Here is a 17608-nt window from a genome sequence, read left to right as displayed (position 1 = left end):
ATATTTCCCTACATTTAGCATGGTGCCCTGGTTAAAGGTATTTTGACAAATTTAAAACATACATTGCTACTATTTCAATCCACTAACAAAAAACTTGATCATCTTAGGGAGGACAAGATGCAACAATTTCTATCAAATGTTTCCAGATGATGAGAGTGTTTACAGTGAAATGCATCATACCTTGTGCAGTAGAAATATTAGACTTTATTTGAAGATTATGGCAAAACAGAGGCAGACTTCCCATGTTGTTCATATGTGTCACACTACTGTCAGATGAAACATTTGTAATAATGTATATACGAATTATACTGAGGGATGACTATGAACTTGACTTGGCATGAAAAACTAAAAGCACTGTTAATATTTACTGTAAATTATTAAGGTTCATTCACATATAAGAAATCATACATTTATTATAAAACTGAATGTTACTCAGCAATATGAATGATGAGGGTTTAATTTTAGGTGCCAAGTGTTGGGGCAGATAAGTGAGTTACATGTGAATGTGTTGGTCACGTGTGATGAACTTTGAAATCCAGGTTGCACCAGTGCCTGTGAATTTTTAAATAGTATTTTGCCAATATTATTCCAACCTTGAATGTAAATACTACCCTTACATGTTAAAAGTGAATGGATTATGCCAAGTAGTTTACTGCGCTGAGCTTATGGGGAGAGGGGTCAACGTGAAGCCCACAGCTGGCATGAGGTCCAACTGTTCCTCAGACACGCCAGGTGAAACGAAAGTGCTGCAGAAGAGTGGCGAAGAAGAGGAACAGCTCCATCCTGGCCAGACTCTCTCCCAGACACACCCTACGCCCTTAACAGACACACAGACAGACATTTAAAGTACAACATGAAATCTGGAGCACCAGATCAATGACAGAAAATGATTTCAGTGCACCTCCACAGAAGGGCATGAAGGCATCTCTCTTAATGAAGTGTCCCTACTCATCGAGGAAGTGTCCTGGATTAAAAGTGTAAGGGCTCTCCCACTCATTCTCATCCTTCAACACGGATGTCAAAAGAGCAAATACACAGGTTCCCTGGAAAGAATCACAGTTTTAGCTTAAGCAGGAAGCTAGTGACAGCTTTCTCTGGTATGACAACAGTGCAAAATTTAAATTTACGCAGCCATTTTGTCATGTCTTTGTTATATTTATAAACCAGCCAGTTTCAGCTCTCAGTCTCCTACGTACATTTAATAATTTTATCCTATGCATGCTTTTGTTGTATTGCTTTTAGACTCTTCTCAGTTAATCTAACAGCCTGACCTTCTTGATGAAGAAGCCTTGGAAGTTAATATCACAGGTAGTGGTGTGAGGGAGACTCATGGGTACTATGTCTGCCAGTCTCTGTGTCTCATGGATGACTGCATCTGTGTAAGGCAGGTTCTTGTGGTCATCCAGCACTGGCTGGCGGCCTCCAACCACCCTGTCAATCTCCTGTTGTACCTGATCTGGAGCACAACAGAAGATATTGTCTCGTGTTTTTAAGAAGACAAAAGCAATCAACTCTTTCAATATTACAATATAAACAAATACAAGAAGCAACCATGGTAAACCCTCAAACACCATCAAGCACCTCTTTGTCTTCCTCATTGGAGAAATGTCTTGGACACTGGATATTCACATTGCAGTTGGAATTCTTACCTTGTATGTGGGGGTACTTGGCCATTAAGCAGAATGCCCCAGTGGAGCGTTGTGCTGGTTGTCTCAGTACCAGCAGCAAACAGGTTGGAAACAGTTTGAAGGAGATTCTGTGCATGGAACAATGAGTTCTTTTTTCCAGCCTCCTAACCAATAATCAGAAGGGATCAATTAGTCAGCCAACATAAGAGACCACTTTCTTCCATCAGAGTACAACTGAGTAATACCAGGGATCATATAGAGAGATGTTTGAAAACCATCAAACCACTGGCTTTTTCCATACCAAGCCTAATCAGCTGGCCTAACAGTGAACCAATTCAACAAGCATGAAAAGGTTTTCTTAAGAAGTCCCATTTTATTTATATTTTTAAGGAACCAGTTTTGCTGTGCTAAAACCTATAAAGAAGCTTAAAATCATAAGGTTCCATTTATGCTTGCCAACTTAAGCCATTGTTTCATCCATGTTCATTTGTATGGTGGCCAGGAAGACCCAACATGCTGCAACTACATTAAACACATTCATCAAAACACATGTGCTACATTTCAGAAATGCAATGCAAATTCATGAATGTTATACAAATTCCAAAAACATTTTATTCAAAATGACAACATATGCTACATTTCAGAAATGCAGTGCAAATTCAAAAAACACATGCAACTTCAGAAATGCTACAAATCCAGTCACAACACAATGAAAGTGTTGTTTCAGGGGGACACAAAAAGGGGTTATTCAACCAAACAGCCAGTGAAAAGTAATTTATATTTGTGATTTCCAAAGTTTTGTCACTGGTGGTACAGAATGAACAATTGGCCTATTTGTGCTTTGCATTCTTGCACATGTTTGGTTGTAAAGAATGCAGCCTTAAAGAACACTGATAAAACAAAATCCCAACTAACAGAAATATAAACCTGATCCTGCCAGTTAATAACTAGCTAGATGCATTCAGAGTGTGTTACTATTTTAAACTCCAGTTCAGCCTAAAGAGATTCTGTCGAATACAACTAGGTTTCTGTCCATATACCTACTTTTAGAGCGTTATTGATTTCAAACCATATTTTGTATGTATGTAAAAACAACACACTTGAGATTAACTAGTAAGAATAAGACAATTGACAAGATGGTCACTGTAGCAGACCAGTTAAACTATCAAACCTGAACAAAAACATAGTGTATCCTGTAAATTAGTAACACACTCTGAAGGTAGCTAGCTAGCTAGCTAACTAACTACGTATTAAGCCAGAAACATAGTCGCGTTAAATGGGATTTTTTTTTTCATCAGCGTTCTTTAAAGCTGCATTACAACCTAGCAGAATTAAATATGCAAAACTGCTGAGCATGAATAGATCAGTTGTTCATTCTGTATCAACATAATCCATAACAAACGATATAACCATGGTAATCACAAATATAAATATTTTTCATTAGCTACTCGGTCACCACTGGTCTCATAGGAGTCCATTCCCTCTCCGTGTCCTCAGAAACATGTCCGTCGTGTTGTAGCTGTTATTTGCAGGGTTTCTGAAGTTGCATGCGTTTTTTGAATTTGCATCACGTTTCATTTGCAGCACAGTGGGTCTTCACATTCATCGTACATTTGTGTTATTTTTAATTTTATTTTCTGCAATCTGAACAGTGTTACATTTAACTTTCCACTGAATTAAGAGAGTCAATCAAGGACACTCTGCCAATTGTAAACGCAATGTGTATAAATACTGCTATTATCAATGTTTAAACACCAGTTAAAGAGGTGTATACCAAGCTTGAAACAGGTGTTTGACAGTTCATGACTGAACTTGCTTTGGAGCAAGGGAAAGACATTCCTGTCTCCCATGAATATTGCCCCTATCTGTATTGTGAATTGTGTGATTTTTGTGTGCTTGTTTTTGTCCCACACAGAGCATCACGCACACATGGACAATGTTCCAGGCTGCTGGAACTGTCCAAATGCCCCATAATAAGAAGTGATAATGGCCTTTTGAAAGCCAACTTTGATGTTGTCATTCTTGTGACATAGCGAACAGGGAATTCCTTTACACAGTGTGACAATCAGGCTTCCCACACTCATAGAGCTCCTTGTGCAAGTATAGTCAATTAAGCAAAACATGTTAATTTTGTTAGTCTTTCCACTACTGCTTCCACTTACTGTAGTACTAGCAATTAAACTTCACATCTAGTAGTTCTCTAGGTAATGCTGTCAGTTATTAGGGATCCCTGTATGACCTTTATTCTCATTTATCCTGTCTGTTTTTAAAAATGATATTACCTATATGAATCAATACATTAATTCCTTTAGAATTGGTGATTAGTTGCTAAACATCCTATCGATTGTTGATCAAACTCAAAATCTCCCACTGAGATGCAAACGAGAGTTTTCTGTTTCACCATTTGGCAGCCAGATAGTGCTACTGAAGCACTTTGAATTGCCACAGTATATGAAAAGTGCTATATAAATTAACTTAAGTTGCCTATTGATTAAAGGTCAGATTGAGTCGTCTTCTAGTTAGTCCTGTAGATTACTTTTGTTTTCTAAACAAATATTCTCATTTGTTTTATCTGGTTTCTCTCTTTATTCCCTCTATTCTTCAATGTATTATACACTATGCGATTGCTGATTAGTTCAACGTTCCATTAGCTGTCAAGTTTGTGGCTTCACTGGTGGCATTTCTAACCTGTGGTGGATGATCACGAGTTAGACAACTTGCGACTTCCAGTTGAGACTGATTAAAATATTTCCATATGCGATGGTGCCCCATTAATTTACTATAACTATAACAAATTTGATGAGTGCAGAATTATAAATTAGGAGTTCATACCACTACAGAGGTCATATGGATACTCCAAAATATGAGTGGTTGTATATGCACTATGTACAAGATAAAACTTGACACATTAAGCATTTCTGTATACAGCACAAGAAGGACATACCACGTTTTGTTTGCATGCTAGAAAACAGTCAATAAAGCCTCTGCACTCCTGAGGGTTCAGGGTCTCCTGGAGGCTGTGCACAAGCTGCATTATATCCTTCAGAGTTTTTTCACAGTTTGCCATGATAATTTTCCAGTCCTTTAGCCAGAGCCGAAGCCAGGGGAACATATTGTAAAGCTACAAACACACAGATTAACATTTTGTTATGTGCCTCCTACATTTATCCATACATCATCCTATCTTTGTGTCTCTTGCTTATTCAAAAACATAGCAGGGTACCTGTATAGAAGCTGAACCAGTGATCCTGATATTCTCATTGCTTCGGTTTACCATGTTTTGGAACCGAGGATCACTGTATTCAAACCTGCTTCCATATACAATGGCTGAGGTGATATTTGAGGCATTTATACAATAACCAATAACAGGATGTTAAATGTTCCCATATATTACATTTTGGATAAATGGATAATTACATTATGGATAATTTGGATAATTACATTTTTGGCTCAACTACAAAAAATAGTTACTTCTGGTAAGAGTAAAATAGAAAATATATACTTATGTCTCTTACCCTTAAAGTTCTCCACCACTTCCCTCAAATTCCACATCTCTTCTATGATTCTCTCTTCACTCCCTCTCTTGCCCTGCCCAAAGTCCTGCAGGGTGCTAAGGGCAAAGCGCCTCATCTCTTTCCAGTTCTCACCATTAGAAAACAGAATTCCTTGATCATAAACAGAAATCATTAAACCTTTGTTGTTAAACAGCTAAATGTCAGCGAAATGCCATAAATGTAAATGTAAACACAAAATGCAGAATGGTTTTTCATCTTAACTGTGAGACAACTGCATGTTTTTACAATATTTATATAAAACAGGTATTCATGATGAAACACACATTGGGAAACTGCTTATGATCTATTCCAGTGCAAAACCAAATTATAACCATGATTAATAAGGAAAATAACATAAAATAATAATTGTCTTCAGAAAATGGCCTTTTATGAAGAACATTGCTGGCCTGGCTTCCCTCTGGCTGTTTCACAACGGTTTCCCCTTTTCTCCTAATTCTTCTCTTACACTTTAGTCATGCTCTTTCACCATGAATCTTGTTTTATTAATGTTTCCCTTGTTGGTGTCACTCTGGGTGACTTCTCCTTCAGGATATAAACACCTCCCCTGCCCTTCTTTTGGAAAATCTGATCACACCTCCATCCTTATCCTGCCTGCATACAGACAAAACTCAAACAGGAAAAAAGGTTTTCTGATCAGTCTATCAATGGAGTGCAGAGGCCACCTTCACACTTCAGGACTGCTTTGAAACCACAGACTGGTGGATATTTTGTGACACAGCTGGCACTAACATCAATGAATTCTCAGACATATGTGGAATAGACTTTGCATGATCACTGACTACAAAGGAAGTTGGTACTGTGATAGGGGGGTTGACCTCCTCACTTGCAGAGAAGCTAAATGTTCATTATGCTCGGTTTGAGGAAAACATCCCCCTTGCTGCAAAACTCCCAGTAGATCAGGAGAGCTTTGTGTCTGAGGAGGTCAGATCCTTTAAGGCAGTTAACCCACGCAAGGTACCTGGTCCACAATTGGATACTGGACTACCTGATATGCAGACCCAAGGTGGGGAAAGTAGAAAACAGCTTCTCTTCAACACTGACTCTAAACACAGGGGCTCCACAGGGTTGTGTGCTCAGCCCCCTCCTGTACTCCCCATTTACACATGACTGTGTAGCCAAACACACATCTAACATCATCTTCAAGTTTGCTGATAGCACAACCATCCTAGGCCTCATCACAAGGGGAGACAAGTCAACCTACAGAGACAAGGTTAGTGCTCCAGCTCAATGTCAGTAAAATGAAGGAGATGATTGTGGACTACAGGAAGCTGCATTTGGGTGGTCACTCTCGCCTATACATCAACGTATCCCAAGGGGAAAGAGTCGGTTGAGTTTTTCGGTATACACCTCACAGATGACCTCACCTGGTTCAACCACACCAACACACTGGTGAGATCAGCCCAACAGCACCTCTTCTTTCTGTGAAGGTTCAGGAGGTTTGGCCTGCCGCCTGACATTTTCACCACCTTTTATAGATCTAAAACAGAGAGCAAACCCACAGGTTGCATCACTGTCTGGTACTGCAGCTGCACTGCAAGTGACTGAAGGTCCTCCAGAGAGTAGTGAGGACTGCAGAATCCATCATAGGCCACAAACCTCCAGCCTTACAGGATAGCCATCAGTCCTGCTGCTTGGGGAAAATGAAAATGATGCAGCTAGACAGTAGCCACCCAGCACACAGCCTGCTCACTGTGTGTCACAGGCATCGCAGTTCCCACGGCGACATATTTACGTGCTTGGTTTGGTTTCTGTCCCTGGTATACTTGGCTCGGTTTTGTCAAGCTCTTGTTTTGGTTTCGTTCTGTTCCACCCCCGAGCCTGTATCCCCAGCTGTAATTATGTTCACCCGTGTCTGGTAATGTTTATCTGGATCTTCATCAGTCTTGGTTATTTAAGCCCTGTTTTGCTTTCCAGTTTGTCGGTTATTTTGGTTTGCCAGTTGTGTTTAGATTTGGTGTTGCTGTTGCTGTCATTGTCTCTGTTACTTCCTAGTTAGTTTCCTGAAGTCTACCTCATTCTGTGCTGATGAACAGTTTCTACCCTCCTATAAGGCTCTTAAACAGGATGTGAAACAGTTAGTCCTTAGTATTAGTTCTTGGCAGCACACCACTACTTGAACATTTCCACATAGTCACTATTAACATACAGGGTGTAGTTTATCTACAGATTACCCTGGGCTAATATATTCAATAGCAGGAGGCTCCTTATTAGGACTCTTCTGAAGTCTAGTCACCATCTATTCTGAAAAAAATCAAAACAAAAAAGTAAATAAATAATGAATGAAAAACAAATAATTTACCTAATTAAAATTTAAATAGTACCATGATCAACTCACACACACATTCCATCATCTAAATTGGCTGAATAAGGTTTTCTGAATCCTTGGCTGAAGTCATAGAATATGGGACTGATGTCTCTTGTCTCCAAATTCTTCTGCATGATTCACCAGTGCTTGTTTGACAGTTTGATATCCTGTCAGGACAACTACTTTCTTTGGACCAAAATACACAGTGAATATGGATCCATATTGTTTTGACATCTGCAAACACAAATTGGATAGATAAAAAGTTTTCTGTTAATACAATGTACTCTATACAATGGGTTGATGGATTTTTTTGAATTTTAAGTAAAGACACTGCCATATTTATTTATTTAGTTAGGGTTTCAGAAGTAATAATCACATTGTTGAACTTGTGACTTTATGAGTCAAGACTGATTTAACATAGTCCTTAAATAATAATTAATTCATTAATTTTCCCTGCTAATCAGAGTGGTGCGGTAACGTGCGGTGGCCCGAGTGCCGTAGGGGGAGCGGCAGGACGCACAGACTCCTCCGACTGGGACGAACATTTATTCACATTTAACATGAAACACTAACGGCACTCACAAGAATCACTCACGACTGATACAAACAAGAAACGATTAACATTAAACACATACGGTGAACACTAATACAGTGAACATTGACTATGTTACAGCACACGTTACAGAATAACCAACCGCTACAGCACGCACTCTCCCTCGACAAAAAAAGTAATTCCTAGCGGGGGGTGCATGAACATCCTCTGCACCTCTGCCTGGATCCCAGGATATTGGGGAGAGGACCGTTGTCTGCGTCTTCTCCGGAGGTAGAGGGGAACAGCCCCAGGAATTTCTTGGGGGGGGCCTCAGGCGGTTGAGCCCGGGCCAGGGAGGACCGAGGGGCACCACAACCACCAGAAAGAGGGCGGTTGCGTGGAGCCAGCGGGATCTCCCAAGACCCTTCTCCTCAGCTGACTCGCCAGCGAAACTGGAAAGGTCTGCCCAAAGCCTCAGAGGCAACCCGCCTCTGGGACGCTCTTAGAGCGGCGGGAAAGAGGAGGACCGTTTAGGGATGTCTGGAACCGGGGCGGACGTGCACCCCCGCGTGTCCGCTGAGGCCTCGGACACGTCAAGGAGCCTGCGGGGACGGCGGGCGCCACGTCACAGCGCCTTGTGTTTGTGTGTTGGTGCTATTGTGTGTTTCTGTTTGCGCCTTTTGTGTTTACAGGCGCAACGTGTGGTGGAGTGTACCGGACTGCCCCGAGAGAGGCAGGGAAGCTGCCTTTCTCTCTCTCCCCGCGAGGTCTCTCTTGCTGGCGGCACCTGGCCCGCCTGGGCGCCGGGCACTGCCATGCTGTGTTTGTGTGTACGTGTACACGGTACCTGGAGGTTGACGTTCATTGGACGGATGCGTCGGGATCCGCGCCCCTTGGGAGGGGGTTCTGTCACGGAACGCTCGCCTCCCGCGATTCACGTGGTTCGACCCGCCATGTGCAGTGGGAGGACTGTCTTGTCTGTAACCACACCTGCACCTCGTATATACACCTGCACCTTAATGTATATAAACGCGTGTTAAAGTGTGCAGGATGTTGGTTATTGTTGGCGTAATGTCTGAATGTAATGTGTTTGTTAGATGTATTCTTGTGTATCGTGTTTGTTTAACTTTAACCATTTCATGTTCCTTGTTTGTGATAAGCGTGCCATTGTGTCGTTTGTTAATAAATGTTCGTCCCAGTCGGTAGAGTCTGTGCATCCTGCCCCTCGCCCTACGGCACTCGGGCCGCCGCACCTTACAGGTGCCCCAAGTAATCTTATCATTTTTGATTGCCAATTTATTGAGGTGATCATAACACTATATTTGTGACAATAGCTGTTGTAAAAAATGCTATATACCAACTAGCTAGCTATCTTCTCCGTAAACTAGCTACTGTTAGCTCACACCTACGTTCCATGCAAACATTATTGTAAAAAGTAGAAAAATGAACATTATGAAAACTATTCCAGTGTTTAATTAATATCACTTCCACTTTGTAAATATTTCTACCATGTGAGTCACGTATCTGTGACTATCATGAACAATTGCATCATTTCCTAGATGAGGCAGATGTAAAAGGAGACATTTGCAGCGAGGCATTACTTAGCCATTGTTGTAAAACAATTATTTTGTAGCCTTCTTGTCATTTTACTACCTTAACCCTTTCCTTTTATAAGCTGTTTTTTAATCAGTAACAATTTATGAAACATTAGCTAACCTACTAATATGCAAAAAATAGGCTTGTCTTCATAGCCAGAGTACACATATTATACTGTTACTGTTCCATATTACACAGGGTACTGTTCTGAATGTTTCTTGTAGATAATGGTCTAATGAATCATTGCTTGGTCTTACTAAATGCTACGCTGTCTGCCAGTTCACACAAGCCACCTGTTGCAGTGTTGCTGTCAATGTATGTCAATTAGAATTCTGTCAGTGGAGGTGCTGATGCCATCAGGGGCTGCTGTGTTCTCGCACACATAGCTGGCACTAAATAACAGGTCTAAACCAAGTTAAGAATGCACTCTTCTCGGTAAAATTTAATTTTTAGCTCTGAAAATGACCAAGGTGTGGACCTCAGTGACCTCATAGCTAGCTATGAGCATGCTCCTAAAGTTAAAGGGGAACTTCATGGATTTGACTAATTTTCTTTATCATTCAATGATTTAGACATAAACAAAGTTATTAAGAGTTTTTTGGTGTGAAATGTGCATTTATAGACACATTTAGTAATTAGCTGTCAGAGTAGTTCACAGTGGTAGTACTAGAACCACACGTTGTGACGTCTACACTGCAAAAATAGTCACTTAATCTGTTCTCCAAAATGAGCAGTATCTGTCTTCTAAGTTTGTATATGATGATGGTAAAAGAGTGATAAACTTTAAAAACTACATCTTTGGGTCCTATTTTTCCTTACAACATCCTCCATGTGTCTCTCCATCCTACACCTCCTGGTTCTTCTGCTTGTGTGTGTGTGTTCAGTCACTCTCCTTGCATTCAACCAACCAGCAGGTCAGCAGGTGTAGTGTTACGATAGAAATGACAAGTCACCATTTACTACATAATTAATGTGAAGTAGCCCCATTTTGTTAGAATAACTTGAAAGTAGTCTAAAAATGTCATTTTATTTATTTTATTTTTTTAATGCCCTGGCCAGTATTCTTTGGCTGCACTTTAGGGGGACATTGATTTTATTTTTCAATTTTCATTAGTGATGTCACATACGTCATTGTTTGTATGCAGACCTCTACAGGATTTTATATTTGAAGGTTCAGTTTTACAACTAGCTGACTGGGGATTTAGGAACGACAATATCACAATATTTTTTACTAATATCAGCCTTTATCCAGTAGACTCAGTATAATGTGCAAACAGCAGTAAGATGTTGTAAAGGGATTGTGGGGCAAAACATGGGTGCAAATTCACAGAGCTGATGGACCTGGAATGTGGAACAGGTTGCACTGAATGGTGGGAGATGCTAGAGTGACGCTGAAAGGACAAAAGCTGAATGTGACATCATCAGGAACAAGGCGCGATTAACAGTACTCATTAAGTGACGATTTATTAATGAAACACACAAAGAAAACAAAGCAGCTTCAAATAGAAGCAAAAGAAAATAAATGAAAATAAAATAAAATTAAAAACAAGCAGGAACGCTACTAAATGGTGGGCAGGCTCAGCAAAGCCTGTAACAGCAGGGTTAGGGACCATCAGTAGGGTCAGAGCTGATGAGATAGCACCTCTTTTATATCTGAGGTCAATTTTTCAACTAGGAGTGAGATATTGTATTTATTTGATGCTATGAGTTTATGTATTTGTGTTAACATTTTCTGAGGTTTAATTTAGTGTAGTTATATATATGGCTAGGGGGAGTATGGTTACAAAAGTGTCTGATATTGACTGTTTTCTTTAAAACATCTTTGTACAAATTGAAAGTGACAGTTATCTGGTATGTTGTATTTTTCTGACGTCAAAGAAAATACCAGAGAATAACTGTGCCCGGCTGATTATACCTCTCTGCCTCCATGTGCAAAATACAAAGGGTTTGTTATTGATTAAAAACATGGGATTGTTCCATAAAGTTTGATCATAGGGAGAATAGATGCAATTAAGAATTTTGTTTGAAATCTACCAAGTATTCAAGGTAGTACTTATTGTATTGTATTCATAACATTTCAATTTTTTAATAATTTTGTTTATGAATGGAATGCTATTGATGCCTACTTCTTGAATTAAGCTCCTCAATGTCTAATCATGATTGGTTTAAATTACTTGTCCAGTGTCTGATGTAAAGCAATTGGTGGGAAAAGAAGTAGTAATAAAAATTTGTATTAATAAATAAATTTAATTTTGAGGTTGACATTCAGGTACATGCTGATGGCAAACACCTAGAAATCACAGAGGGGGAGAGTTAGAGAGTTAGTGTGCACCTTCTGCAGTTGTTTGACACATTTAGGTCCTTTTCAGGATACGAGATTAACTGGTCCAACTTTTCCAACTGGTCAGCTCTTACATCTTTGAACAACATGGCCAGTTCAATTCAACTACCCTCCTTATTTCCTGTTAATGATTCATTTAAATACCCGGGGTTTGATTCTTTCTTCTTTATCAGTGATGGCAATGGACAATTTTCACACCTTGCTGCAAAAAATTGAGATGATTTATATAGGTGGAGCTCACTGAGAACATCTCTGGGATAAAAATGAATATACTTCTACAACTCAGCTATCATTTTTACATACTCCTGATTTACCTCCCACTCCCTGTATAAATGACATAGGCTACCGTGATTTGGGCTGGCATTTCAACAAGCAAAATGGCTCAGTTTTTTGGCTTGATACATCATTGTTTATTCAAAAAACCTTTTTCCATAACTCTTTTTCACATTTTGACTTTAGCAATATTCTGACTTTTCCATCTCATCCTAGCGTAAAAATCTTTTTGTGATATTTGGGTGTTTTGGCTTTTTCCAATTCTGCAAAAACTTTGTGGACAGAAACCCCACTACTGATGGTGTCTAACCCTGTTGAGGGTCCCTAACCCTACTGATGGTCCCTAAACCTGCTGATGGTGCCTAACCGAGTTTACGGAGGCAGTAGGAGGGTTTATTGGAAAACTGGTGGACGAAATGATTCCAAGAGCCACCATAAAGACATTTCCCAACCAGGGTGAGAAAAAAACCATCTGCAAGCCTCTGAACTCTCACACTACTGCCTACAACGTGGGGCTCATCAGGAACATGAACAAGTACAAGTCTGTGGCATACGGAAAGCACAGGGCGGTGAGAGAGCTGAATCAGCGCTATGGGAGGAAACTAGAGTCACAGTTCCAGCAGAGTGGCTCTAGATCCCTGTGGCATGGACTATGGATAGATACATAAATATATATACCTACAGAGAGACAGATAGACACAAACCTACGGATACATACCTGCAGATGGATGGACAGATACATACATAAATATACATACCTATAGATAGATAGATAGACACATACCTACCGATACGTACCTATAGATGGATAGACAGATACATAAACAACTATACATACCTAAAGAGCGATAGATAGATACATACCTATCAATACATACCTGCAGATAGATAAAAACATAGATACATACCTGCAGATGGATAGACATATACATACATAACAATACATAACTATAGAGAGAGATAGATAGGTACATACCTACCAATACATACGTGGAGATAGATAAATACATAGATACATACTTTCTGATACATACCTGTAGATGGATAGACAAATACATACATAACTATACATACCCATAGACAAATAGATAGATACATACCTACCGATACGTACCTATAGATATCTATCTATAGGTACGTATCGGTAGGTATGTATCTATCTATTTGTCTATACAGATACATAAATAACTATACATACCTAAAGAGAGATAGATAGATACATACTTACCGATACATACATGAAGATAGATAAATACATAGATACATACTTACCAATACAGACCTGCAGATGGATAGACAGATTCATACATAGCTATACATACCTATAGAGAGAGAGATAGATAAATACCTACAGATACATACATGCAGACAGATAATACATAGATACATACTTACCGATACATACCTGTAGATGGATAGACAGATACATGCATTACAATACATACCTTTAGATAAATACATAGATACATACTTACCGATACATACCTGTAGGTGGATAGACAGATACATACAAAACTATACATACCTACAGACAGATAGATAGATATATACCTACCGATACGTACCTGCGGATACATACATAACAATACATACCTATAGAGAGATAGACAGATACATACCTACCGATACATACCTGCAGATAGAGAAATAGATACATACGTAGCGATACATGCGTGCAGATGGACAGACAGAATCATACATAACTATACATACCTGTAGAGAGAGAGAGAGAGAGAGATAAATACCTACAATTACATACCCATAGATGGAAAGACAGATACATAAACAACTATACATACCTAAAGAGAGATAGAGATACATACTTACCGATACATACCTGCAGATAGATAAATACATAGATACATACTTACTGATACATGCCTGCAGATGGACAGACAGATTCATACATAACTATACATACCTATAGAGAGAGAGAGAGATAAATACCTACAGATATGTACCTATAGATGTATAGACAGATACATAAACAACTATACATACCTAAAGAGAGAGCGACATATACATACCTATCGATACATACCTGCAGATAGAAAAATACATAGACACCTACTTACCAATACATACCTGCAGATGGATAGACAGATACATACATAACTATACATACCTATAGACAGATAGATAGATACATACCTACTGATACATACGTGCAGATAGATAAATACATAGATAGATACTTACCGATACATACCTGTAGGTGGATACACAGGTACATACATAACTTTACATATCAATAGAGAGATAGATAGATACATACCTACCGATACATACGTGCAGATAGATAAATACATAGATACATACTTACCGATACATACCTGTAGGTGGCCAGACAGATACATACATAACAATACATAACTATAGACAGATAGATAGATACATACCTACCGATACGTACCTGCGGATACATACATAACTATACATACCTACAGAGAGATATATAGATACATACCTACCGATACCTACATGCAGATAGATAAATACATAGATACATACCTAGCGATACATAACTGCAGACAGATAAATATATACACTTACCGATACATACCTGCAGATGGACAGACAGATATAGACAGAACTATACATACCTATAGACAGATAGATAGATACATACCTACCGATACGTACCTATAGATGGATAGACAAATACATAAACAACTATACATACCTAAAGAGAGACAGACAGATACATACCTATCGATACATACCTGCAGATAGATAAATACATAGATATACACTTACCGATACATACCTGCAGATGGACAGAGATATATACATAACTATACATACCTGTATAGAGAGAGAGATAGATAAATACCTACAGTTACATACCCATAGATGGATAGACAGATCCATAAACAACTATACATACCTAAAGAGAGATAGATAGATACATACTTACCGATACATACGTGCAGATAGATAAATGCATAGATACATACTTACCGATACATACCTGTAGGTGGATAGACAGATATATACATAACTATACATACCGACAGACAGATAGATAGATACATACCTACCGATACATACATGCAGATATATAAATACATAGATACATACCTGCAGATGGACAGACAGATATATACATAACTATACATACCTATAGATAGATAGATAGATAGATAGATAGAGATAGATAGATACATACCTACCGATACGTACCTATAGATGTATAGACAAATACATAAACAACTATACATACCTAAAGAGAGATAGATAGATACATACCTACTGATACATACCTGCAGATAGAAAAATACATAGACACCTACTTACCAATACATACCTGCAGAAGGATAGACAGATACATACATAACAATACATACCTATAGAGAGATAGATAGATACACACCTACCGATACATACGTGCAGATAGATAAATACATAGATACATACTTACCGATACATACCTATAGATGGATAGACAGATATGTATGGTTATGTATGTATCAATAGAGAGGTAGATAGATACATACCTACCGATACGTACCTATAGATGGATAGACAGATACATAAACAACTATACATACCTAAAGAGAGATAGATAGATACATACCTACTGATACATACCTGCAGATAGAAAAATACATAGACACCTACTTACCAATACATACCTGCAGAAGGATAGACAGATACATACATAACAATACATACCTATAGAGAGATAGATAGATACACACCTACCGATACATACGTGCAGATAGATAAATACATAGATACATACTTACCGATACATACCTATAGATGGATAGACAGATATGTATGGTTATGTATGTATCAATAGAGAGGTAGATAGATACATACCTACCGATACGTACCTATAGATGGATAGACAGATACATAAACAACTATACATACCTAAAGAGAGATAGACCTATCTAGAGATACCTATCGATACATACCTGCAGATACATAAATACATAGCTACATACTTATCAATACATACCTGCAGATGGATAGACAGATACATACAAAACAACACATACCTATAGAGAGATAGATAGATACATACCTACCGATACATACTTACAGATAGATTACATATATACATACTTACCAATACATACCTATAGATGGATAGGCAGATACATACATAACTATACATATCAATAGAGAGATAGATAGATACATACCTACCGATACATACATGCTGATAGATAAAAACATATACATACTTACCAATGCATACCTGCAGATGGATAGATACATACCTATAGATACATACCTGCAGACAAATAGCTAGATCCATACTTACTGATACATACCTGTAGATGGATAGACAGATACATACCTACCAATACATACCTACAGATAGATACATATATACCTACTGATACATATGTATAGATAGATACTTACAGTGAGAGAGATAGATACCTACCAATACATACCTACAGATGGACAGATGCTTACCTACCAATACATACCTGCAGATAGATATATAGTTACATACCTACCGATATAGATAGATAGAGCGATAGATACATACATACATACAGACACATAGATACAGATAGATGCATACATACATACGTACATACACAGATAGATAGATAGACACTTACATACAGATACATACATACATACATACATAGATACATCCAAACATACATACGTACATAGATACATACATACATATATACATACATACAGATACATAGTTACAGATGGATACATACATACAATCATACACAGATACATATTTACAGATAGATAGATAGATACAGATACATAGTTACAGATACATAGATACATACATACAGATACAAACATACATACGTACATAGATAGATAGATACATACATAAATACAAACAAGCATACATAGATACATAGTTACAGATGGATACATACATACATACATACATACAAATACATAGTTAGATAGATACATACATACATACACAGATACATAGTTACATACGTACATAGATACATACATACATACAGATACGTACGTACATACATACGCAGATAGATAGATAGATAGATAGATAGATAGATAGATAGATAGATAGATACATACATACACAGATACAGTACAGATACTTACATACATACACAGATACAGTTACAGATACAGATACATAGATACACAGATAGATACATACATACATAGATACAGATAGATACGTACATAAATAGATACATAGTTACAGATAGATAGATAGATAGATACATACATACACACACAGATACATAATTACAGATACACAGATGCATACATACATAGATAGATACATACAAACATACAAAAGTAATTAGATACACGTAGGAAGACAAAGAAGAATTTTAGGTCTACCTTTGATATCGAAGAAATCAAGAATTGTCCTAACTA

The 17608-nt window shown here is 38.2% G+C and overlaps 1 pseudogene; it reads right to left on the bottom strand.

Moving 5' to 3' along the window:
• Positions 1-485: 485 nt before the first annotated feature.
• LOC145655547 (cytochrome P450 2K1-like) lies at positions 486-8905 on the bottom strand (annotated as a pseudogene).
• Between the last annotated feature and the right edge of the window lie 8703 nt (positions 8906-17608).

Source organism: Electrophorus electricus, unplaced genomic scaffold (assembly GCF_041902795.1).
Source record: "Electrophorus electricus isolate QZ-2024a unplaced genomic scaffold, ASM4190279v1 Scaffold27, whole genome shotgun sequence".
Classification (NCBI taxonomy): domain Eukaryota; kingdom Metazoa; phylum Chordata; class Actinopteri; order Gymnotiformes; family Gymnotidae; genus Electrophorus; species Electrophorus electricus.
Note: the sequence above shows the minus strand (reverse complement) of the source record. Positions and strands in the feature narration are given on the sequence as shown.